This window comes from Pleurodeles waltl, chromosome 4_2 (assembly GCF_031143425.1).
Source record: "Pleurodeles waltl isolate 20211129_DDA chromosome 4_2, aPleWal1.hap1.20221129, whole genome shotgun sequence".
Lineage (NCBI taxonomy): Eukaryota > Metazoa > Chordata > Amphibia > Caudata > Salamandridae > Pleurodeles > Pleurodeles waltl.
The window spans coordinates 86,689,280-86,714,704 of record NC_090443.1 but is presented as its reverse complement, the minus strand read 5'-3'; the positions used below and the strand labels follow the sequence as shown (position 1 = coordinate 86,714,704).

At 47.0% G+C, this 25,425-nt stretch overlaps 1 protein-coding gene across 8 annotated transcripts in view; it reads right to left on the bottom strand.

Annotated features, from left to right (window-relative positions):
* Window positions 1-17,822, bottom strand: part of LOC138292284 (inhibin beta C chain-like) — a 583,648-nt gene extending 565,826 nt beyond the window's left edge. For 3 of the 8 annotated variants that reach the window (XR_011202634.1, XR_011202631.1, XR_011202633.1), the window contains exons 1-3: window positions 17,728-17,822; window positions 17,339-17,437; window positions 15,527-15,594 (exon numbers count right to left, since the gene is read on the bottom strand). The gene's annotated coding sequence lies outside the window, so the exon portion shown is untranslated. Of the gene's footprint in view, window positions 1-14,994; window positions 15,077-15,526; window positions 15,595-17,338; window positions 17,438-17,727 lie in introns of those variants that run through there. The other 5 variants (XR_011202635.1, XR_011202629.1, XR_011202630.1 and 2 more) reach the window with 3 other exon arrangements.
* Between the last annotated feature and the right edge of the window lie 7,603 nt (window positions 17,823-25,425).

Below are 25,425 nucleotides of genomic sequence, written 5' to 3'. Positions count from 1 at the left end.
GCTTTACCTCTGTGAAATGAAGCGCTTGAATTGCCATGCCTAGAGCGCTTTACATCTGTGAACTGAAGCACTTGAATTGTCATGCAAAGAACGCTTTACACCTGTGCTCTGAAACGCCTTTGATCGTCACCCCAAGGCCGCTGTGCTCTGGAAATTGAAAACGCTTTGCACGTTGTGCTAAGGGACGCTTTACTTCTGGAAGTAATGACTTCCTTCAAAATTGGATTCATCAAGGCCTTACCGCTACGAGTACGACCTACTAATTTTTTAATTCACCAGGGAAACATGGATACTTCGATTGGATGTCACTCTGCCATGCAGGAACTCTGCTCTTCTTCAGAGAACCCCAAACGAGGTCTGACTATATCGAAGTCTTCAAAATAGTGAGCAACGTGCTTGGGTGTGGCTGGGCTTTATAGGCCTGCCGACCCCCAAGATGGCTTCTGCCTCTAAAAACATGGGAATTGTAGTCCCTTCATGGAATAGCACTGATAAGTGCATCTTGTCCACCAATTTCCTGAACCTGCAGCTCCATGAGCTTTGCCACAGGGCAGACGACGCTGATGGCCACCTTTGGAACAAGAGGGGATGACAAGTGGTGCGCATAAAGCGCCGCAGAGCAGCGCAGTGGAGTTTCGGGCGGGATCTGGACCATGCATGGCCTTATTCCTGACAGGGAGTGGATGCATCTCTCCACTGGTTCTGGAGGGGGCATTGTGCCTAGTGTGCTTCATCCTGCCAAGGATTGGGGGAGTGGATGCATCTCTCCACTGGTTCTGGAGAGGGCATTGTGCCCAGAGATGCTGCACCTGGGGTGTGGCAGTTCCCATTCCCTCACCTGGTTGTCTGAGGCACAAGATGTGCAGGGAACAGGTATCATGATACTCCATGGATGCAGAGCCACACTCCATCCTGCGGCGACTTAGGCTGCAAACTGCTGGTAGTGCCTGTGCCGGTGGTGGTGGCTCGTCTTGTGTGTGCAGAGTCCAGGACGTCTCCTGCAGCCTCGGACGGCTCCCCACTGGGGATGCTGCTGATGTCTGATGTAGTGGCACCTTCTGGGCACGTAGCAGTGCAGATGGTGGTGCAGGTGGCGGTGGCTGCGGCGGTGGCTGTGGCGTGGCTGCGGCGTGGCTGCGGCGGAAATGCTGCCCGTGGTGCTGGTGTCTGTAGCAGTGGAGGGAGACACCAGGTTGTTTCCAGCAGCCTCGGATGGCTGACCACTGGGGAGGATGCTGGTGACTGTCGCTGTGGCAGCGGCGGTGCAGGGGGTGGTGCAGATGGCGGGGCAGGTGGCGGTGCAGGTGGCAGTCATTGCGGCGGTGCTGACCGTGGTACAGGTTGCTGGCCTGTCTGGAGAAATGGTGGTCACCAGCCCCTCACTAGGAGGCTTCGTGCCCTGAGGTGACTTGCCCTTGCTTTGGTGTCCCTTCCCCACCTTGGTAGTCGCTGCTGGGACCATGGCACTGTCCTCTTTGGTTTTGGATGAGGCCTTGCTGGGTGGGTGGTGCATCTTTTCCCTGCTGCATGCCGGCCCCTTCTTAACCTTGGCAGGTGGCGGAATCGGGTGGTACTTACCATCTGTAGGGGGCACACTGGCAGCCCTGACGGGTGCCCCTTTCGATCCTCTCAGACTTGCAGGGACCACAGCGGATGCCGATTTGGTGGCTGAGGTGCTGTCCTGGGATCTAGACATCCTGGCACTAGGGGAAGGACTGGGGAAGGTTTAGGGAAGAAGTCAACGCTAGCCAGGAAAAGTTTCTTTGACACACTGGGACGGGAAGATGGAAGGGGTGTGGGAGTGGAGAAAGAGGTAGTGGTTGTAGGAGGTGTACGTCTGCTGAGTTTGGGTGAAGGTGCATGGGCTGGAGGCTGTTGTGAGGTGGATGGCTGTTGAGTGGGTGCGTGCCTGCGTTTGTGTACTTTGGGAGGAGGGCTCACAGACACAGTGGGAGAGGACACGGGACGTGTGCATGGTTGTGGGGGTGGTGATTGCTCGTGAGGGGTGTGTTGTGATGGGCGTGCTGGAGATGGAGGTAGTGGATGATATTTAGTGCATGCAGGTATGAGTGGAGACGCTACTGGGAGGGAGGTGGATGAAGAGGAGGAGGGGGATACAGTGGAGGCAGTGGATGTTGGTATGTGTGCATGGGTATGGTGCTTGTGTGAGTGCCTGTGTGATGATTTGTGGTGCTTATGTTTTCCTGAGCCACTTTTGTATGTTGATGTGTGTGCATGCTGGTCTGAAGGTGTGCTTGGGATAGGTTGAGGTAGAGGGGATTGGGTCTGGGTAGTGGAAGTTGGAGTTAGGAGGCTGGACACAGGGACAATGGCTGCCATCAGTGCTGAAGCCAGAGCCTGAAATGCTCTCTGTTGGGCCGCCACACCAGAATGAATGCCCTCCAGGTATGCATTTGTTTGTTGCAAATGCCTCTCGACATCTTGGATGGAATTCAGAATGGTTGACTGCCCAACAGTGAGGGATCTCAGGAGGTCAATAGCCTCCTCACTGAGGGCAGCAGGGCTGACTGGGGCAGGGCCTGAGGTGCCTGGGGTGAAGGAGATGCCCACCCTCCTGGGTGAGCGGGCACAGGAAACACGCTGAGGGGCTGCTGGGAGGGTGTTGCTGGTAGGGGGTGTGGCGGCAGTACCTGTTGTTGGGGTGGGCACAGAGGTGTCCGCCCCCACCAGGGAGCTTCCATCAGAGGAGTCGCTGTCACTGGTATCCCATCCTGTCCCCGTCATGGAGCTCCCCTTGCCCTCCGTCCCACTGGTGCCTTCACCCTCTGGGATTCAGCCTCATGGGCCATGTGGATGCATTTCCCTCTGTCGCCGGTGCCTGTGCTTCTCCGCCAGATGATGCTAATGCACACAAGGACAGGATGACAAAACAAGAAGGGGGGATAGACAGAGGATGGTCAATGCCAGCAACAACACTACCGTTGGGGACACAACACACACTGAGCTGCCCTATGCACTAGGCCATGCCCAACCACTCACTAAGGTAGTCACCAGCCCATGGGGTACAATACCTAACACCAGCACCTGCACAACTGACACCCACAGGACCCCGCACACTAGTAGCTGCCCAATTGTACCACTGGGGTAGGGGTGCTTCTGAGCCTGCAAATAAGGGACCTACCCTGGCATGAACGCCCTGGCCTAGGGGCACCCACAGCCCACACCCCCCACCCAGATCCCTCCTAAACCGCCCAGTCAGCTTTATGACACTGTACTCACCACCTTGTGGCTGCTGTGATGCCCTCAAGCACCCATTCAACTCCAGAAGGGCCACCGCCAGAATGCGGAACATCAGGGGGGCCATGGTGCAACGGGCACCCCTTCCATGTTGGGAGGCCAGCCCCAGCTGGGCCTCCGCCGTCTTCTTTCACCAGTGGTGCAGGTCCTCCCATCTCTTGCGGCAGTGGGTGCTTCGTCTGTGATAGACCCCCAGGGTCCGCACTTCCTTGGTGATGGCACGCCAAATACCCTTCTGGTGGGCGTTGACCTAGAGGGAAAGGAACTTACTCACCCGTCTGGACCGTCATACTCATTGCCCACCAGTTACCACCCATGTCCTGACACACATACACTGACCATACTCACATGCAGCCCTCAGCCCCCCCAACATCTGGCTTCCTTCCACACCACTCCAAACAGGCATTGCCCACGCATCATGCTCACAGTGTACTCACATGTTTGTCTGGAGGACCGTAGAGTAGCGTGTACTGGGGAACGACCCCATCCACCAGTTTCTCCAACTCCTCCGCAGTGAAGGCAGGGGCCCTTTCTCCAGACACATGAGCCATTGTCGCTTCCAGACTCAGGTCACAGCAGCACTTCCAGTGTAGGTCCTCTCCTGTTGATGGTCAGGTATCAAGTGAGTGAACAGATAGAAAATGGCAGTCACGTCCGCTGCGGTGCGTACCGTCACCGCCGGCATATATGGCCATTGGCTCCTGGAACCCATATGGCCCAATGATAGCCAATGCAGAGTTGCACGGCGGTCTTCGACCGCCTACCACGACACTGCACAACGCCAGCACAGTTACCTCATTTCCCCTTGTCCCTCCTCACAAGTCAGGCAGCCACCATTTCATGGGTGCACATGGCATGGCACGTAACTGCATCACAACACATATTGGCACATATACAGACTAACTATTTCACACACGGATTTACTAACATTACTTCAGACACAGTTGTGCTACCTATGTGGTAAACCCTCTGCTCACCGTTCTCCTCCAGGCTACAACCCCTGGGGCAGATGATGAGATGGCGGCATCCTCCGGTGTACAGACCTCTGGTGGACCTGTCGACAAAGGAACACAGACACATCATAATCACATACAGACTTGATCATGCCACAATCCAAGACCTGTGTGCCCAATTGGAGCCAGACATGATCTCATCTATCCCCCAGCCCACAGGTATCCCCCGTCTATTGCAGGTCCTGTCAGTTCTCCATTTCCTGGCAAGAGGTTCCTTTCAAACTACAGTGGCCATGGCATCTGGGATGTCGCAGCCAATATTTTCTAACGTGTTGACCAAAGTTTTGTCTGCCCTGCTGAAACACATGCGCAGCTACATCGTGTTCCCCTAGGTGGAGAATTTGGCCACAGTGAAAGCTGACTTCTATGCCCTGGGACATATCCCCAACATCATTGGTGCCATTGATGGTACACATGTGGCATTTGTCCCCCCGCGCAGAAATGAACAAGTGTACAGAAATACAAAAAGCTACCATTCGATGAATGTGCAAATGGTGTGTTTGGCGGACCAGTACATCTCCCATGTGAATGCCAAATATCCTGGCTCTGTGCATGACGCCTATATTTTGAGAAATAGCAGCATCCCTTATGTGATGGGCCAACTCCAGAGGCACCGGGTGTGGCTAATAGGTGAGCCCAAGGTCCCCACACAACATATGTAGGTGTCTGGGAATGGGGTTGTCCCTAAGGCTTAGTGTGTGTCTCACAATTGTCCCACGATCTTTACAGGTGACTGGTTACCGCAACCTGTCATGGCTACTGACCCCAGTGAGGAATCCCAGGACAAGGGCAGAGGAACGTTACAATGAGGCACATGGGCGAACTAGGAGGATTATTGAGAAGACATTTGGCCTCCTGAAGGCCAGGTTCTGGTGCCTCCATCTGATAGGTGGATCCCTGTACTACTCACCCAAGAAGGTGTGCCAGATCATCGTGGCATGCTGTATGTTGCACAACCTGGCATTGAGACGCCAGGTGCCTTTTCTGCTGGAGGATGAGCCTGGTGATGGTCTTGTGGCAGCGGTGGAGCCTGTGGACAGTGAGGAAGAGGAGGCAGAAGACGAAGATGTGGACAACAGAACAAACATTATCCCACAGTACTTCCAGTGACACACAGGTAAGAGACTGTAACTCCTCTTCACATTCCAGTATACTTTAGGACATTATACATGGCAGCCTCGTACCCTCTGTCTATGGACAATGACTGTTCCCTTTGGGTTTCCTTTATTCAGATCTGTGTACCCCATTCTGGCTTCTGCTATGTGTACTGCTGCCCACCAACTGTCATACATTGGTATTAGTAAATGAACATATTTGTTGCAATGCTTTGCTAATGTTGTACTAAAACATTTGTGAATCATTAGGCTGACTCCAGATTGGTATTTGTTTCAAGGGTGTTTATTTAGGTGCTAATAAGTATAGGGGTAAGTGCAAAGGGCTGGGGTGATGGTGGAGGAATGTCCAGTTAGAGTCCATTCTCTTTGTATCACAGGTGCATTGTCCAATGGGGCATAGGAAGGGGAGCAATGGCAGTTCGAGGTGGACAGGGTGACAGGAGAGTGCTATTTCCTGGCGGAGGTCTTGGCAATGTTCTCTGTTTTCTGCCTGGATCACAGGGACCATTTGCGGGGTGGTTCTCCTTCTGAAGGGGGTGGGGTGCTGGTGGCCTGTTGGTCCTGTGGCGGGGCCTCCAGTCCACTAGCGCCAGCGGAGGTGGAAGGCTGCTCATCGATTTGGCTAGTGTCAGGGGCCCTTTGTTGTGCCACTGCCTCCCTCATGATCTTGCACATATCAGCCAGCACCCCTGCAATGGTGACCAGGATGGTGTAGATTTTTGTGAGGTCCTTCCTGATCCCCAGGTACTGTCCCTCCTGCAGCCGCTGGGTCTTCTGAAACTTGGCCAGTACCGTGCCCATGGTATTCTGGGAATGGTGGTATGCTCCCATGATGTAGGAAACTGCCTCGTGGAGAGTGGGTTCCCTGGGCCTGTCCTCCCCCTGTCGCACAGCTGTCCTCCCAGCTTCCCTGTTTTCCTGTGCCTCTGTCCCCTGAACCGTGTGCCCACTGCCACTGACCCCAGGTCCCTGATCGTCCTGGGTTAGTGGGTTTGCCTGGGGTCCCTGTAGTGGTGGACACACTGCTGATTGACGTGTCCTGGGAACAGTGGCATGGGCCCGCTGGGTGGGTGCTGTGCTGGTGTTTCCTGAGGGGAGAGGTTCTGTGGTGGTTTGGGACTGTGGCAGGGTAACCGACTATCCAGAGGTCCCAGATGGGCCAGGCTGGTCATCCTGATTCAGGCGTGCAGAGCTGCTGTCATCAATGTGGGCCTCTTCTGTGGGGGGACTGGATATGGCTGGCACCTCCTGTCCGGTGACGTTGGGTAGGGGTCCTGTTGGGATGTAAATGCATTGTTATTGTATCTGTGTGTGCCATCTTGTGCAATGTGTGTGTTCCCCTGTATTAATGTGCTTGCACTGTTGCCTTGATCTTGTGTGATTGGTGATTATGTGGGTTGGGTGAGTCTCTCTACTGGGCATGCTGTGGTGATGGGTGTCCATGCAGGTCTGTGATGGGGGGTCCATGGATTGGTTGTTCCACCTCTTCCTGATGTCATCTCTGGTTTTGGGATGCTGTCCCACAGCGTTGACCCTGTTGACCATTCTTCACCATAGCTCCATCTTCCTTGCAATGGAGGTCAGCTGCACCTGTGATCCGAATATCTGTGTCTCTACCCGGATGATTTCCTCCACCATGACCCTGAGCTCTTCCTCTGAAAATCTGGGGTGCCTTTGAGGTGCCATAATGTGGTGTAAGTGATGTGTGAGGTGATGTGTGGGGTGATGTGTTGTGATGTATTATGTGATGTGCGTGGATGGTGTATGTGTGATGGTGTTCTGTGCCTCTGGATGATGGTATGGTCTCTGCTTTTCTCTCTCTCTGCTTGTTCAAATGTTTTCGTTGAAAGGGTTGTGGGTAATGTGGGTGTGTGTTTTATAGTGGTGTGAGTGTGTGGGTGTGTGTATATTTGTCAGGTGTGTGTAGTTTGAATTGTCCAATGTGTGTGTATTTTGAGCGCGACTGTGTTACCGCCAATGGTTTACCGCGGTTGAAAGACCACTGCGTTGATTTGTGGGTCATGATACTGTGGGCGTATTCCTGTTGGCGTGATGGTGAGGGTTTTGCTATCGCCAGTTTATCACTGACCTTTGGTGTGGCGGACTTGTGTGGGTGTCTGTATTGTGGTGGATTTCTCTGTGTTGGTCATAATACCCATAGTGGAATACTGCCGCGGTCACGGTATGTTGGCGGCGGCTGGCACGGCAGTAAGTGGGATTTTCCGCCAGGGGTGTAATGAGGGCCTTTATCTCACTTTGATATAGTATATACAGAGCAAGGTTCCTTCACAAAGTATGTTTTTATTTAAGTGAATTACAGAATTAATGGAGAGTTAGTGCTAAATTTCAATGTCTTATCCTCTCAGCTCCAAGAAAACACCTTAGCGGAGAATCCTCCACAGAACTTACCTGTCAGCTCCCCTACTGTACCAATATTTGGCCAACATAGCCTCCTGATGAATGGCTGACATAATTTCATTTCTGTCTTCTAATTGGAACAAAAGCAGTGAATGAAAGCATACGTGGATTTTCTGGTTGGGGCAAGGACTTCAAGCCACACAGTGCCTTGCTCCCATGGACCATCTACATCAAGTAAGGTGGGAGCTATAAAAGACCTCTACTCTCCCTGCAGTGCAAACACAATCCTAAATTTTCTGGTGGTGGTGAGGACTTCAAACCCCAGCCTGCCTTGCACTCAGGAGCAGGGGAGCATCTCCATTGTGCCAAGTGGGCACTATAAAAGGCTTCTATTCTCAGGGGAGGCTCCTTTGCAATGGCGAAGGAGCGTTACCCCCCTGGCTAGGCCAGGGGATGAAAGATAACACGATATCTAATTAGCATTTTATCTTTCATCTGCTGGCTCAGCCAGCAGTGTGTTCAGGGTCAGGCGGCGCTGAGCCATGGGAGGTAGGAGGAGTGGAGTGCACTAAGTGTGCATGTGTGTTTGGCCGGCCGCCTCAGGCCAGCCAAACACACATGCTCACTTAGGTTTCCCCAGCCCGACTGTGTATACAGCTGGGCTGGAGAAACTGCACAGAAACCAGGGTTGTGTCTGAGCGGTAGTCCAATCCGCTCAGACCAATCCTGGCGCTGCTTTCATGCTAGGTTTGGCATGAAAGCAGCACCAGGATTGCTGGGAAGCCTGTGCTGGTGTCCCAGTGAATGCTGGCACTCCAGAAGAAGACCAGAGGAGCAACAAGGCAGGCGGCAGTGACGGGACCATGTAAGTTTTATGTTATTATTTTCTCCCCCGTCCCTCCCCAGAGCCTCCCCTTGAGATTTGCAGCAGCCGCCACTGTCTACTCTCCCTGTGGTGCAGGATGCATTCCTGGATTTTCTGGCGGGGCGAGGAGTTCAAGACCCAGAGTGCCTTGCTCTCAGGAGTTGGAGAGCATCTACATCAGACCAGGTGGGTGCTATAGAAGGCTTCTACTCTACCAGTGGGGCGGGATGCATTCCCTGGATTTCACAGTGGGGGCGAGGAATTCAAGCCCCAGTGTGTCTTGCTCTCAAGAGGCAGGAAGCATCTGCATCTCGCTAGGTGGGCTATATAAAAAGCTTCTACAATTCCTGTGGGACACACCTGCTATCCGCGACCCATCACAACGCTGACCATGTGAACCAACTTCACCTGCGACAAAGTGTCACAGATCAATAAGTAAACAAAACAGCGATTTAAAAATTCATAACGAATACGGAGTAATGAGGCTACCTTCTAGGTATCCAAAATGCACCGCTGTCAGAAGGAATCTGATAGCCAAAGAAGACAATGACATGTGGGACGTGCAAAGGGAGCGCCTGGACACAGGCCTGTTAACCCCCAGGCCATCCTCAGGCCACTATGCACCCGTCCGGACTCAGAGGGGGCTGGGCCTGGCCTGCTTTCTTAGTTTTCTGTTTCTACAATGTTTTCCGCCATATCTGTGTCATTTACCTGCCTCTTACCATTTCACTATGGTGAAGTGAAAACTCCCTCCATTTAAGACTTTGGGAAAGCCTTGTTCTTCAATTATGACTTTTTTCACCAGTGCAATGTCAGTGCTCAGCAAACAAATTACTACTGTTGAAGAGAGCCTGGTTAGCTGCCATCATGCCTAGATAAACATTGAAAGTAACTTACCTTCTATTACCTCGCTTACCTCACCCATAAGTGATGTGGGAGCTATTGGGGCTGTTTCAAGTACAGTGGTTAATGGGTGTGTGTAGAACAACTTTATTATTTTGATTTCTCCATCCGAATCGATATCCCATCCACCCCTCAAGAGTATAGTATGAAAATCCCTGGCCCCTCCTCTCAAAGATTAAGCACAAATGCACAGGATGGGCTTGCTATGCGCCCATGTCTTGTAAGCCTATCATCAAAAGGGGTAAAGCTACCAATTCCCCCGTAGTTAATATGGAGGAGCTTAAATGTTTATTTGCCTCAGTCCAAACCCTAGAAGTCTTAATTGTGTCCTCGTTAGATTCCCTTTCTGCAAGATTAACACAAGTAGTAACAAGCATTTGCACTGCAATAGGTCTCGCATTTGCTTGAGTTACAGCTATTGTCACTGTAAATTGATAACTGGACTTTTCTTGCCACATAAATTGGTCAACCCTGCCTCATAATTTGGTCTTTTCCTGCCACTTAATTCCAGTGGCCCTGCATATAACTAAAGCACTTCCATTTACCTTCTTTCTCTATCTGCAGCAAAAAATGAAAATGTTGCCATTTATCATCCTAATTTAATTCTGCCATGGTAATTCCAATATAATATCACTTTCACCACCCTACTATCAGAGTTGCTGGCTGGCTAACACAATTCCCAAAATGGATTATTGCTGATAAAGATGGCCCAAAAATAAATATGGATAAATACACTCTGAAATATTTTTTTAAATACCATAAAACCAGGAGCCCCATTTATAATCAGTGCTGGAGAGCTTTGACTATATAAGACCCCCCTTGTTGTGTGTACATTGGTGATCACACATATTTATCGCGCTTTTGTGTCTCTGTGTGCCTCTAGCCAACATCCTTATCAATCCGACCGGTATATGTATATAAAAGATGCTCTGAAAAGCATCCTGGCGGGAGTAGTGCAGCTGAAAAAAAGACAAGCCAAGAATAGATAACTCTTTGGGTTGAGGACCACTTTCAGGTTTTGATCTGTGCAGGGCTGCCACTAAGTGTCATTCTTCCATAGTTGATAAACAATGCAGCTAAGTTTCACCTGCCGTTTAAAGAGCAACAGATGGTTCCGCTTGCTGACTAAGCCCTTCATATGTAGTGACAGTGAATGCTCAAAAAGATTGCCAGACACAGGCGGTCATTCTGACCGCGGCGGTCGCCGCCCGCCAAGCGGTTCCCGCCGAAAGACCGCACCGCGGTCAAAAGACCGCAGCGGTCATTCAGGCTTTCCCGCTGGGCCGGCGGGCGACCGCCAGAAGGCCGCCGGCCGGCCCAGCGGGACAACCCCTTCAACAATGAAGCCGGCTCGGAATGGAGCCGGCGGAGTTGAAGGGGTGCGACGGGTGCAGTGGCACCTGTCGCGATTTTCACTGTCTGCTAAGCAGACAGTGAAAATCTCTGTGGGGCCCTGTTAGGGGGCCCCTGCACTGCCCATGCCAGTGGCATGGGCAGTGCAGGGGCCCCCAGGGGCCCCACGGCACCCGTTCCCGCCATCCTGGTTCCGGCGGTGGAGGCCATGGCGGGTTCCCTGGGCCAGCAGGAAACCGGCGGGAAACCGCCGGCTTCCCTTTTCCGACCGCGGCTTTACCGCCGCGGTCAGAATCGCCCAGGGAGCACCGCCAGCCTGTTGGCGGTGCTACCGCCGCACTCCGCCATGGCGGTCATGGACCGCCAAGGTCAGAATGACCCCCACAGATCTTATCATAGCAACAGAATATTAAAGCGTGCAGCAGGGGTCCAAGCAGGGGCCGGACATTACACCGACTGGAAGCAGCGAGGCGAAAGGGAAGGAGTCAACATTTATATAGTCTGAGCTTTGAGAATTCTCCAGGCGTTGGCAATCAATGTAGTTTCCTAAATTTATAATTGCAATTTCCGTCAGATCATTTCTGCAATTTCAGTACCAGTAAATTCTCTCTCACTTTGCAGGCACTAGATACTTATGAACTTATCATTTGAAAAAAGATGACCTGAAGTACCTGCCCCCTTATGGAACAGACAGACAAGGAGAAAGCGCTTACATTGTGCCACATGTAGGCGCTGGCTGACAAGGTCCCGTGTGTGTGCAGTCGCGGCTCGTGCTGTCTGAAAGGGGTGGCACGTGCTTGAGCGGGGTGATCAGGGGATAATTAAATTAAATACAAAAAAGTTTTTAAAAAAACACTTACCCTTTGCTCCCACGCCACTCCTCTGCCTCTTCCCGTCTCGCTGGTGCTGCAAGCACAGCCTCCCAGCCTGCCCGGCTGGGAGAGAGCCCTATGCGCATGTGTGTTTGACTGGCCCGAGTCGGCTGGCCAAACACACATGCATTTTGAAGAGGAGGGCTGAGCCCTCCTTCCAGTGCACGTCACCCCCGTGGCCATGCCTCCTTTTCCTAAAAAACGATCATAAACACAGTTTATGATTGATCTTTGGAAAAGGTTTGCAGCTGCCGCTGAAGGCGGGGGGCAACGGTCCTCCGCCCCTATGGAGGAGCTACCCGTGTGTGTGCGTGTGTGTGTGTGTGTGTATGTGTAAAACACAGCAACCTCCTGAGCTCACAGTTTGAGATGGGTGAGGCCGGTTTGTAACTTTGTCAGAAGCTGTCTCCAGTCACAGATGTGCGGAAAATCTCTCTGAATTTAATAAAATGTTGTAATCCCTAAGGCCTGCATCTTTGCTTCACATCATAAATGCCGGAATACCGGTGAAATGTAGGGTTTGTCAATGATTTTATAGAAAATAGGCAGATTGAAAGATTACAAGAAGAAGACATTACAGCACAGTTGTGTTCTGTTATTTCTATAGCGCTTTGTGTCACTAAGATTGTCTAATAATCATGAGCATGTAGGGGAGGGAGAAAGTGGAAGAAGCGTATGCATGGCGTGGCCTTCCTGAAAAGATGCACCAGACAGGCTTATAAGGGTTTGTGGGCAGCTGCCTTAGGCCCCTGGTTGAGGGGAACTGAGGGAGTAGGAAAGGCAACATAGCGGAGCCATGAGGAAACAGAAGGGTAGACCATAGAAATTTGGGCATGAAAGGTGACAGTGAGAGGTGCCAGGGCAAGATAGAGAGAATATATGACATAAACGTTTGTGGACATTCACAAATGTTCAGGGTTAATGCTTAAATTAAACAAGGTAGTAAGTGAAAAAGGGAAAGGGGGCAAGGTCTCCACATCCTAAGTGTGCCAGTAAAAAACATTCTCACTGCTGTAAGGTTTGCGTGGTACATGAGTGACGTTTTTGTATGATGGGGAGAGGGCACAGCAGCCTCCCGCCATGTTATTGAAAGGCGGGGTTCTGCTAACTTGTCTGCAGCCTGCAGGTCTGTGAGGCCTCTTGGTGGGCTTCAGGATTGCTGGGGGAAGGGCTGCTCGTTGGTGGAGAAAATTATAATAAAAACAAGCTGAAGCAGTTTGGCTCCACCGCCGCCATGGACCGCGAAGGGGAGAGACAAAAGACTGCCATGCAGCAAGAAGGGGAGAGATAAAAGACCGCCATACAGCATGAAGGGGAGAGACAAAAAAAAAAGTGACATAACTGGAATTCATGCAAAGCACTCCAACATCGCAGATCAAGTTTGCGTTGTATGAAATTTCAAAGTGCCATAGAGTGCGCAGGGGAGAGATAAAAGAAAAAAGTAGTTTCCCACACTAAAGTATATTGGCAGTCGTGCAATTTTCATGTAACGGGGTCAGTCTGCAAGGCATAACAAAACAGCCTCAAAGCAGGACAAACGTACAACATTTACCAATGACAGCAAGATATTTTTGCAAGGCAAGCCCACGAATGAATGAAAGCGATGGACATGAGATGGGCATGGTTAAACCTCACAAATAGATTACAACAGATCGAAAAGCAGTGTTTGCGCATTGCTATGCTCAACCTAAAAACAACACCTAGCTGTCTAGATATTTTGCAGTCCAAAGGCAGCCCCAGCTCCAATTATCTCAACTTGACTACCTTTCACCACCTATTGCCATACCCTCCTAACCATTACATTGTTCTAACAACCACAGAGTATTACCAAACCTGGAGAATGGTATTGTCCTACAAGCTGTTAATTCCAAAGATAATTTAACCCCTCCACCTGACATGCAACCCAAAAAAGCCTCAGGACCCAGTAGAGTTAGGAGAGCGCCTACATATCTAGATCTCCCACCCCCCCCAAAGCAACTCCATATGTTGTGATACTGATAGATGCACCAACTCTTTCCCAACCAGACTTTGAGACCTGGGAAAACTTAAATAATCAATCAATTCATTGGGTGGGTAAGAAAATTGAATTGACTAAAGTTCTCTTTGAAAGTTGCTAGAAGGGTAAATTGGGTTGTTAGGGGAGTTAAAACTTTACCAGGCAATTGCGTTGTTATTTCCTTCAAATCCCCCAGTCTGATAGCGACAATCTTGTGAAGAACTGGTCTCTCAAACATCCCTTCCATCAAGTTATATCTCTCCCTGTTGGTATTTTCTACCACTCTATAACTCTTAATTATTGGTCATGAGCAACCCCTGGTGTGGGTCTTGCACAGACACATAAACATCATCCCATGGTTACTATTCATCATCGTTTTGCATTTTTGACTGCATTGGATGGAATAGATTGATTTACAGTGAGGCTAAAGAAGATTGATCCATCAGATGAGTACAGCCTTGGATACCGGGTCATCTCCGCTCAGCTCCAAGGGCCACTCGTAAGTGTCATGTTCTCATTTACCTCCTCTCCTGACTAGTGTTGTTAATCATGCTCCTTTAGCTCCAGTATCTGAGGTCCAGGGGAGTCAACCAGATTGTGGTGTTTTATTATGGAATGTGGCAGGCTTACTCTCTAAGGTGCATCTCCCACTCTGAAATATTTTTATAATTAAATTCCATATTCTATGTTTCCAAGAGATTTGGGCACCTGAGCCCATCCATATTAACGGTTTCAAGACAATTCACCTACCTGCCATTCCTTCTCATGTTGGTAGAGCCAAGGGTGGGTTGTCTATTTTTATTTCCAATTTATTGTCTTTTGCTGGGATAAAAACAGAGGTTAGCTCCTCATACTACCAAATATTAAAATTTCTCATAATCTTTAATTTTGTGCTTGTTAACTTCTATGATAATGCACCATTATCTGATATACTTAATGTTTTATCTCAGCTTGACCCCAATCTCGAAATCTTGTACTGTTGTGAAGGGACGGAGGTTTTTACACTGTTGGGCAGTGACTTCAATGTCCATTTATGTCATCCCCCACCCAAAAGGTTTGTGGCGAGGTGGATATACATGATACCGATCAAACCCACTTTTTTACAGTAATTACAGAGACAAATTAAATAATCTAAAAACATTCAGGGGGTGCACCACTCCAGAGCATCCAGCAACACACAGTGAGCAGAAGGAGTCCAATGCTGTTGAAATGATAATGGTGCGAGACTTCTCTCAGTTGCCTTCTGAAGACTTTTATTGGCGTAAAGAACTTGTTATGACATAAGGTTCAAACGAAAAAAGCAGCCAACGTGTTTCGCCCCATACAGATGGGCTTCTTCAGAGCTGCAAAGTAACATATACCCATGACTAAATGGGGGAAGAATATAGTAATATCAATATGTCGCCAGAAAACACCATGCTAACATATAAAGTGCTATTTTACATACTAGTGACTGAACATTAATATTTTATAATGATACATCAAAAATACAGTGCAAAGAAGTTTTAAATACTAAATTGATCTAGACCAATATGAAATCGTACATGGTCAAAGGAACCGGCAAAGAAAGGAGATAAATGCCAAGGAAAATCCAAAAAGTGCAACATGAATTGAGTATGGATAAGGGAAGAAGCGTGCAGACAACGTGATGAAAATGACTCCTTGTAGAAAATAAGTGCACATAAGGTATTGAAAGTTCAAAACAGAGAATCCCTCCACCAAGAGTCAAAACTCGCATTAGTGCAAAAAGATGATATAAGTTAGAAAGAATATTGTCAGATCGAAAAACATACCAAGATAGTATTCCAGTTGTTGCGAAAGTAATTTGCGAAGTGTGAGTACACAAAGGCATATGGTGGGCCTAATGGAAAAACCGAAATAACGATTGTCTTAATATATGGTAAAGAACAGGAACCACTGATCGCATAAAGAAAACAAAAATACTGGGAATGTAAAATATCTTCCCATCTGTCAGTTTAAATTAAAAAGAAACGGAAAAAAGTGCAAATAGAGTCAAAATAGATATTGTATGCAAGTATGTCAGTGATTATTCATCCATGAGGTAAATATCTCCCAGTGTTGATCACTCAAACAATATAAATAACCTTGAGGAGGGAGAGCGGCATCCTCGAAGATAAAGTAAAAAAATACTAAGGCTTGTGATGCTCATAATAAGCAAAGTACCGCCCTTCGAATTTTTTTTTAGCCGTGCTAGTACAAGGCAATATACTGCCCTTACCTGAACAATGCGTCAATAAGTTATTGAGCAAGCGGTCGAAGAAGTGTCAAGGGCCGGTGAGTGTAAAGAGAGATGCGTGTTCCTTAAGACTGCTGCATCCTGTCCTTATAATAAATTAAATAATCTATTGTCTAATTACGATCTTGTTTTTGCCAATGAACTGTGTACCCCTCCTGTCTGATTCAACTGCACATTTAATGGCTGTAGTCACAATACTGTTATTGATTACATTCTCTTTTCTTACAAACGCTGTACATTATTATCTAATTTTACTACCCACTCCATATCAATGATAGCTCACCACCCTCAGAGCTTAAATGTAATCTGTTTGTTGAGACAGAAAATAAATCATACCAAATGCAGCAATGACAATATTGTGTTAGCCACACGCAATTGAGTCTCACTACGATAGACTCAGGTTTTATTTTTTAAACTGGTTATTGATCATAGTGAGGCTTTTGATATCTGTTTAGGTGATTACGCAATTACACTTATATCAAGAAAGCTTTCCTCAGTATATCTTGTGGGACTAAGGAATGACTACCCAGATCCATGCCTGAGACTACTCATAATAGCTCAGGTTCGAATGATCACAATGGCTCTAAAGATCATAAGCGCTTTATGGCAGCCCTTCATAATTAGGGCTCCCAATTTTATGGCATTTTTAAAAACATTTTCACCTGTATTTATCCATATTTATTTTTTGCCCATTTTATTGGGATTTATCCATATTTACTTTGTATTTTGAGAATAAATAACGTCATAAAATGGTATATTTCCATGTTTATTTACCTCTTAGATGTGCACTCATACATGGAAGCCTGGCACGTTTTAGCAAATTAAGCAACCACATATGACAAAACACTACACCCATAGGTGCATATCAGCTATATGCTACAAATATATGTTAACATATGCCTGTATTTAAAGAAATTGGATCCTGTTTTGTAGCTCCCTGTCTATGTGCTCAGCTTTGGCCTGGAAGTCATGAAAGACAGCATGGAAAGTCTTTCACAAAAAAGCAAAATTTTCTGTATTTTTCCACTTTTAAAATTAAGTTCTGTCTGTATTTATCTGTAAAAACCAGTAAAATCAGAAAACTGGGAGCCTTATTCATAATTCTCCACAGTGCAACCTGGATGTGAGAATGTGTAGACGTGATTACGGCTTAGCATTGAAATAAAGGAAAAAAGAGTTAAAGAATGCTGCCTGGTAAACATATAAATCCACACTAGTTACAGTATCCTTCTTCATCCATAACCCTTACTGAATCCATCAATCTAAAGCACACAAAAAACCTTCATATAAATTCACAAAAACAACATCACTCACCCATATGTAAAAAACCTACAGACCCAACTCTTACCTTCACTCAGATAGTGGCCAATCATTTCCTTATTCCATAAGTTTCATGCTTCTTCAATAAATTTTCAAAGCAATGCCACCTCTGCTACAATTCCACAGCCTTAAACAAAACAAGATTATTTGTATAGTTTCCTAAACAACCATCCAAAATAATTCTTAACCACTCTCATATATTATTCATATCACTATCTCCTCATCACAACAATATAATTACTTTTCTTTAAACACTTACGGTCTCATAGTACTTAATATAGTACTGAATGTTATTGTCAAACCAACCTAAAGATAAATAATCATTTAATCCAGATAATCCGTTCAAATTATTTCTCAAACAGAGTCTATCAGTATAACATTATAACCTCCCAAAGACTCCCCAGAGTGGAGACATACCTTTCACTCTGCAAAACTTCCATGAGTGTTAATCTCCTCATTAAAGAACGGCAGCTCGGTCAACTTCCGCATTTAAACAATCCCACGTGCGCGCCTCCCAGCGTCAGCACGTCCGAAATGCGGAATTTGAAACACCGGTCCGCCTCATAAGCATTGTATTGTCTCTATCTGGCGCATGCGCGCCTACATATTCAAAAACCCACCGATCTAGAAAAAACATCATTGATATTCCGGCACTCATTAGAGTGAAACCACATTATTCAAAGCGTGTTCACCTCCCCACCGCAATCGCGCTGGGGGGTAAACACGCAATTTGTCATTTCTCAAACAAAATTAAATTTCTCACCATGTACTGACTGACCCGAACCCATCCGCATGAAAGGGCATAGATTAAACATCTAATGTCTGTTACAGCAACAACTATGTCCAATAAAAGAAAGCACAATGTCATTTTATGTAACATTTAGCTCTCAAAACAAGGATCCACATTACAAAAACAACAACCCCACTCAAGCGCATCCGCGACAAAGAGCAGGGATTACTGTAAAGTCTACAATCTTTTACCCCATTTTTATTATTATCCTAAAACAAACCCATTCACTCAGATCCTTGCTGATACTACATTCCATAGATGGCATATATCAACTCCTAATCAAAAATGTCTTTTATATAATAAAATCAATCACATTTTTGTTATATCCATAATGCTAGGAGTATATACAGTTGAAGATTTCTAACCAAAACAACAACTCCCTAAGGATCTCTTTGGATAGGGTAATAATAAAAATAGACTTAGGGGGTCATTACAACCTCGGCGGTCTGCATGGCAGACCGCCGAGGTTGCGGTCGCCAGAATACCACCATTGCTGGCGGTATGGCTGGCTCCCTATTTTGACCTTTCCGGTGGGCCAGCGGAAAAGTCACATCAACATTTCCGCCGGCTCGTAATTGAGCCAGCGGCAATGCTGATGTGCAGCGGGTGCAGTAGCACCCGTCACGCATTTCACTGCCCGAAATTCGGGCAGTGAAATGCGCGACGGGGCTCTGCCTGTGGGCCCCTGCACTGCCCATGCCAAGTGCATGGGCAGTGCAGGGGCCCCCAGGGGCCCCCTGAGTCCCCTTACCGCCAGCCTCTTCCTGGCGGTGCAAACCGCCAGAAACAGGCTGGCGGTAGGGGAGTCATAAACCCCAGGGCAGCGCTGCTTGCAGCGCTGCCCTGGCGGATTATCACAGCCGTGGCTGAAATGGCGGTATACCGCCGGCCCCGGCGGTGCGACCGTGGCGTTACCGCTGCGGTCCAAATACGCCGGGAGGCACCGCCAGCCTGTTGGCGGTGCTCCCATCGTTAATGACCCCCTAAATGTTTCAATCCCTCAACCATTCAATAGACTAACAGTTTGTCTTGCTATCTCCTCATATTCATTCAGGCCATGGGAAACAGTGTCCAAAACATTAATCCATTTACATTCCCGTAAATTAAGGTTCTCCAAAAGGTCCCCCCCAGTTTATTAACATTAATTTCCAGTACAAACCATCTTAATGATTCAGCCGAATGATTCAATGTGGTAAAGTGATCAACCAAAGTTGCCCTTTCAGTTTTACATAGAATTCGACTGCAATGTTGCATGATGCGCACCTTCACTTTCTGCTTTGTTTGACCAACATATAGTAAATCACACAGACATTGAATGACATAAATAACATTATTGCTATTACAATTCATGCGTTCCCTCAGTGTCACTGACAAATATTTATATTTAAATACTTTCATTTCTAAACATTGTACACACATCTTGCATGATCCACATTTAAAATGTCCACCAACCTCTGGTAAATTCCACATTGTTCCCAGTGATGGTCTAACCGGTTCAGGCAAAAAAGAACTCACTACACAGTCTTTAATATTCTTACCCCTTTTAAAGGCATACATCGGGGATCATTGACTTCAAGCTCATCTGCAATTAGATTCCAATGATAATTAATAATCTTTTTAATTTCTGTACTTCTTGTACAGAAAGTGGTGACACATATCTGTAACGCTGCTCTTCGACATCTCTTTTTGCCTCCGCGGTAGGAACGCGCTGCCGATTCTCAGAGCGCTGTTCCCTGCGTTTTTTGGTCACTTTGGCAACGCGTCCTGGGAAGCGTGTATTGCGCTCCCGGTTGCGTTGCCCTTACCTACTGTAAGGTATTTTTCTTCTCCCCTGTCGGTGGTGGCCTTCTTCTGGTCTTTTCCTTTTTCCTTGCCTCAGTATTCTGCCCTTTAGCTGTTCATGTTGTGTCCATCTTGTCTTCTTCCTGTTTGTATTTCCCAGCATGCTCTCTTTCTTATATACTGCCTTCTTTTTCCTATTCTTGTCTATGGGCTTTTTCCCAATTCAAGATGGTGTTCTTTTCATTTCCTGTGATGTCACTTCCCCTTTTTCAGTATATATCCATTCAGTCTTGCTCTATCTTGCGTTGCAAACACTTCCCTTTGGTTGTGCTCTTCGCTCCTGTTCATCGTTCCTGCTTTTTGCCTTGGAGAATTTTTGCCTTGTTTTTTCCTGTTTTCAAGTCCTGGTTTTTTTCTTCTTTTTTAGGAGTTCCTGTTTCAGGTTTTTCCCCAGTTCTTGTTTTTTTTTACTCTGGGACTCCTTCTGGAGGGTACGGTCTGCTTCGGCGTTCCCTGTCAAGTGGCACCGTGGCTACTAGAAAGGGTCACCCCTATCTGGGATTATCCAGAACCTGTAGAAGACCGGTTGTGTTCTCCAATCCTCCAATCCTGCATCCAGAGGTGAGAAGTCAAGTGCAGTTTGTGACAGATTGCAACGCCAAAAGATTCCGCGTTGCAAGGCAGCCATGGAAGATCCACAGGGAGAGGCGGAAGAAAATGCTCAAGCCGTGCTGCAGACAGTCCAACAACAAGCCCAAGAGATACAACAATTAGGGGCTGAAAACACTGCACTACGACAGGTCCTTTCTTCCCGGTCAATGGATACACCACCCGTATCTGCCGCTGCTCCTCGATATTCAGGAGATCCTCTGAAGATAAAGGAGTTTATGGATGCCCTAACGTTTCTTTGCCTTTCGTCCACTTCTATTTTCCTCTGATAAGGCTAAGGTGGGCTATCTGATCAGCACCTTGTCTGGTCCTGCGCTTGCTAGGGCGACTCCTCTGGTCTCTGCAGAAGATCCAGTCCTGACTAATTATCCTGTTTTCCTGACTCTTTTCAAACAGATGTTTGAGAGGCCTGGGGTAGAAGCAGCAGCTGAGGGGGCCTTATGTGATATTCAGCAGGGAAATCAGGATGTTCTGCAGTATATAACTCGTTTCAAACAGCTGACAGCTGAAACCTCTTGGGTGGAATGCACCTTTATAACCTTATTTCACCAAGGCCTGCATGAAGAAATTAACGATGAACTTGTACATTCTCCTCCAGCTTGTTCCTTGAAGGAATTGATGGATCAAGTCATGAACATTGAATATAGACTACGAAAGTGCACGATGGAGAGATGTAGACACGAGTCCCATACCAGTCTGGTAATGTTTGTACCAGTAGTCAGCGAACGGACGAAGTTCCATCCAAAGCCTCTCCATCCCCCCCTTAAGAACCCATGCAGATTGATCTTGTCCATGGTCCATTAACTGAATCAGAAAGGGAGGATAGAAGACGAAAGGGACTTTGTCTGTATTGTGGTAAGGCTGGCCATCTGATTCGTAGTTGCCTGGTACGTCCCTCAAGACCTGCGGGAAATGCCAACTCCCGTCCCCTGTAAGGAGGAAGGAGACGGGAGGAGCTGAAGTACCATCGATATGTTCCTCCAGAGAAAGTATGTCCACCCTGTTTATCCTCTCGGTCAAGTTACAAAGTTCACAGGATCAAGAAGAACACCTCCTGGTGCTCATAGATTGTGGAGCCAGTGGAATCTATTTGGATGAGACCTGGGGTATGAATAAAGAAATTCCCTGTATTCCTAAAGAAACTCCTGAGCAGGTACACACGGTTGATGGCTCTCCTTTAACCTCAGGTCCTGTGGTGGCCTCAACTCCCACACTTTGTCTGTAATTTGGGGGGCATCAAGAACATGTTGCCTTTGATCTTATAGCCTCACCAAATCATACCATGATTTTAGGAATTGCCTGGTTAACTCGACCTATATCAATTGGGAAACGAGAACAATATCTCTAACGTCTTTGTTTTGTCAGCAGAACTGTTATTCCACTAACATCTATTGGTCCCCTAAAAGTTCCTGTCAGTCAACTAAGGATAATACTAACTCTATAAACATGATTCAGGGAGTTCCAGATTGTTATCAGGAATATATTGTGATTTTTCAGAAAAACAGTAATCCCATTCTACCTCCTCATCGAATCTATGACTGTGCTATTCCATTAGTTCCTGAGGAAGTCGTACCCTTTGGTCGAATGTATTCTTTGACAGACCAAGAAAAGAAGGTGCTCAAGGACTACCTAGATGATAAGTTACAGAACGGATTAATTGCTCCTTCTACGTCTCCTGCGGGGCTCCTCTTTTCTTCGTCCACAAGAAGACGAAAGATCTGCGTCCATGTGTCGACTTTCGCGAACTCAACAGAATAACAGTTATGGATTGTTGCCCGTTACCCTTAATTAGGGATATATTGGATGCCATTCAAGGAGCCAAGATGTTCACCAAATTAGATTTAAGGAGTGCCTATCATCTTCTATGGATCAAAGAAGGAGATGAATGGAAGACAGCTTTCCGTACTCCTTTCAGGCACTACGAGTACTGTGTCATGCCATTCGGATTGACCAATGCACCTTCTGTCTTCCAACGATTCATGGACTCAGTGTTCTCTCATTTATTAAATCAATATGTAGTAATCTTTCCGGATGATATCTTGATATATTCCCGTGATCCTGAGCAACATACGGAACATGTACTGTAGGTCTTGGAAAGACTTAAGAAGAACCAGTTATTTTGTAAACCAGAGAAGTGTGAATTTCATAAGAACGAAGTGAAGTATTTGGGGTTCAGTATCAATCAACACGGAATATCCATGGACCCTGACAAGGTCAGTACCATCTTAGATTGGCCTTCTCCAGCGTCAATAAAGGAAACGCAATGTTTCCTTGGTCTATCAAACTTCTATTATCAGTTTATCCAGAACTTTGCCCACCTACAAAGTTTCATTACACAAACAATTAAGAAAGAGAATCTGAAGAAGGGCCTTGTCTGGACCGAGAATGCTGAACGCGCTTTTCAAGAATTAAAGAAGGCGTTTATCCAAGCACCCATTTTGCGACACCCTGACATTACCAAAAAAATATCGCTGTGAGTGATGCCTCAGACAGAGCCATTGGGGCAGTTCTGCTGCAGAAACAAGACAAAAATGGATTAGAACATCCTATCTTTTATCTTTCTCATATCTTATCAGAAGCAGAACGCAATTATTCAGTACTGGAATGAGAATTACTTGCTCTCAAAGTAGCATGTAAGGAATGGAGGCATTTTATGATGGGATCCAGAGAGCCTTTTGAAGCCAAGACTGACCATCGCAATTTACAATGTCTTCGGAGTTTCCAGTGTCGCAACAGTCGTCAAGCAAGATGGGCTTTCTTCTTTTGCCAGTACGATTTTGTGATCACGTACATACCTGGCTCCCAGAATTAATTGGCAGATGCTTTATCCCATAGATATCCTGACATCGCTAAGAACTCTTTTCCACACATTATTGAGTCTAGTAGAATCAACAGAGCTACTCAATCTTTTCAAGAATGTGTTAAATCAGAGTACCAGTTTCTTTCTACTTCAGAATGGGATAGAGTGACTCCTTTTTTGCAGAAGAAGGACGACTACTTCTATCATCAGCAGGCTCTTTCCTTACCTACCAAGAAAGTTCAGATAGAAGCATTACAAGTGTGTCATGATTCCCCGATAGCCGGGCATCGAGGAATCTAGAAGACCCAGGAGCTGCTACAACGATCATTTTGGTGGCCTTCTCTTAAGCCAGATACAGAAACCTATGTTTCAGCATGTCCAGTATGTTCTCAGACCAAGACACCCTGACCTAAGTCAGCAGGTTTCATAAAGCCTTTACCGGTTCCCTCAGCTCCTTGGTGTACACTGTCCACGGATTTCATATGTTCTTTACCTACCTCTTCTGGTAACCATGTAATCATGGTAACAGTAGATTTATTCACCAAGATGGCACATTTCACAGCTTAAACAAATTACAGACAGCCCCAGAAATGAGTCGCATCTTCATGCGGGATATTTTTCGCCTCCATGGTCTCCCACAAGAGGTCATTTCGGACAGAGGGCCAAAATATGTGTCACTTTTCTGGAGAGCCTTTTGTGCCTCATTAAACATTGAGGTCTCCTTGTCCTCTGGTTTCTATCCGCAAACGAATGGTCAAACTGAAAGAGTGAATCAGGAACTCCAACAGTATCTGAGATGTTACTGTAATGCCAAACAAAGTAATTGGTCGGAGTTTCTTGCTCTTGCCGAGTTCTCCTATACTAACACAGTGCATAGTGCGACCAAGGCCACACCATTTTATTGCACCTATGGATTTCATTCTAGGGCCATATCTACTGTTTCCAGTACATCCTCTTTTGTTCCTGCAGTCACTTCTTTTGCACGTCAGATCTGCCAAATCCAGGGCCTACTTCATCCAACTCTCTTAGTTTCGAAACAAGCAATGAAACGAAAAGCGGGTTGTTATCGACAAACGGCACCTTCGTATCAAGTAGGCCACAAGGTGTGGCTTTCCTCCAGATTTCTACCTTCCAGATTTTCTGTCAATAAATTCAAACCACGTTTTTATGGACCATTTCAGATTTTGCAAATCTTGAATCCTGTTGTTGTGGGACTGCGCTTACCTCATACCTGGAGGGTTCATCCAGTTTTTCATGTGTCCCAATTAAAGCCCTTTGTTCCTGATCTATACCACCAACATTTCCAGCATCCTCCTCCTCTTTCCGTTGATGGACAGCCTGAATATAAAGTCCAGGAAATTTGTGATTCCCGATTTTTTCGGTGCAGACTGCAATTTTTGGTTCACTGGAAGGGCTACCCTCTCAGTGACTGTTCTTGGGAGGATGCTTCCTCTGTCCATGCTCCCCGTTTGGTTCGCCTGTTTTTTGACCGTCACCCTGACAAACCTGGGGCCTCGGGGAGGGGACCTACTGTAACGCCGCACCTCGACGCAGCGTCTCTTTTTGCCTCCATGGTAGGAACGCGCTGCCGATTCTCGGAGCGCTGTTCCCTGTGTTTTTTGGTCACTTTGGCAACGCGTCCTGGAAAGCGTGTATTGCACTCCCGGTCGCGTTGCCCTTACCTACTGTTAGGCATTTTTCTTCTCCCCTGTTGGTGGTGGCCTTCTTCTGGTCTTTTTCTTTTTCCTTGCCTCAGTATTCTGCCCTTTTCATGTTCATGTTGTGTCCATCTTGTCTTCTTCCTGTTTGTATTTCCCAGCATGCTCTCTTTCTTATATACTGCCTTCTTTTTCCTATTCTTGTCTATGGGCGTTTTCCCAATTCAAGACGGTGTTCTTTTCATTTCCTGTGATGTCACTTCCCCTTTTTCAGTATATAAGTCATTCAGTCTTGCTCTATCTAGCGTTGCAAACACTTCCCTTTGGTTGTGCTCTTCGCTCCTGTTCATCGTTCCTGCTTTTTTCCTTGGAGTATTTTTGCCTTGTTTTTTCCTGTTTTCAAGTCCTGTTTTTCT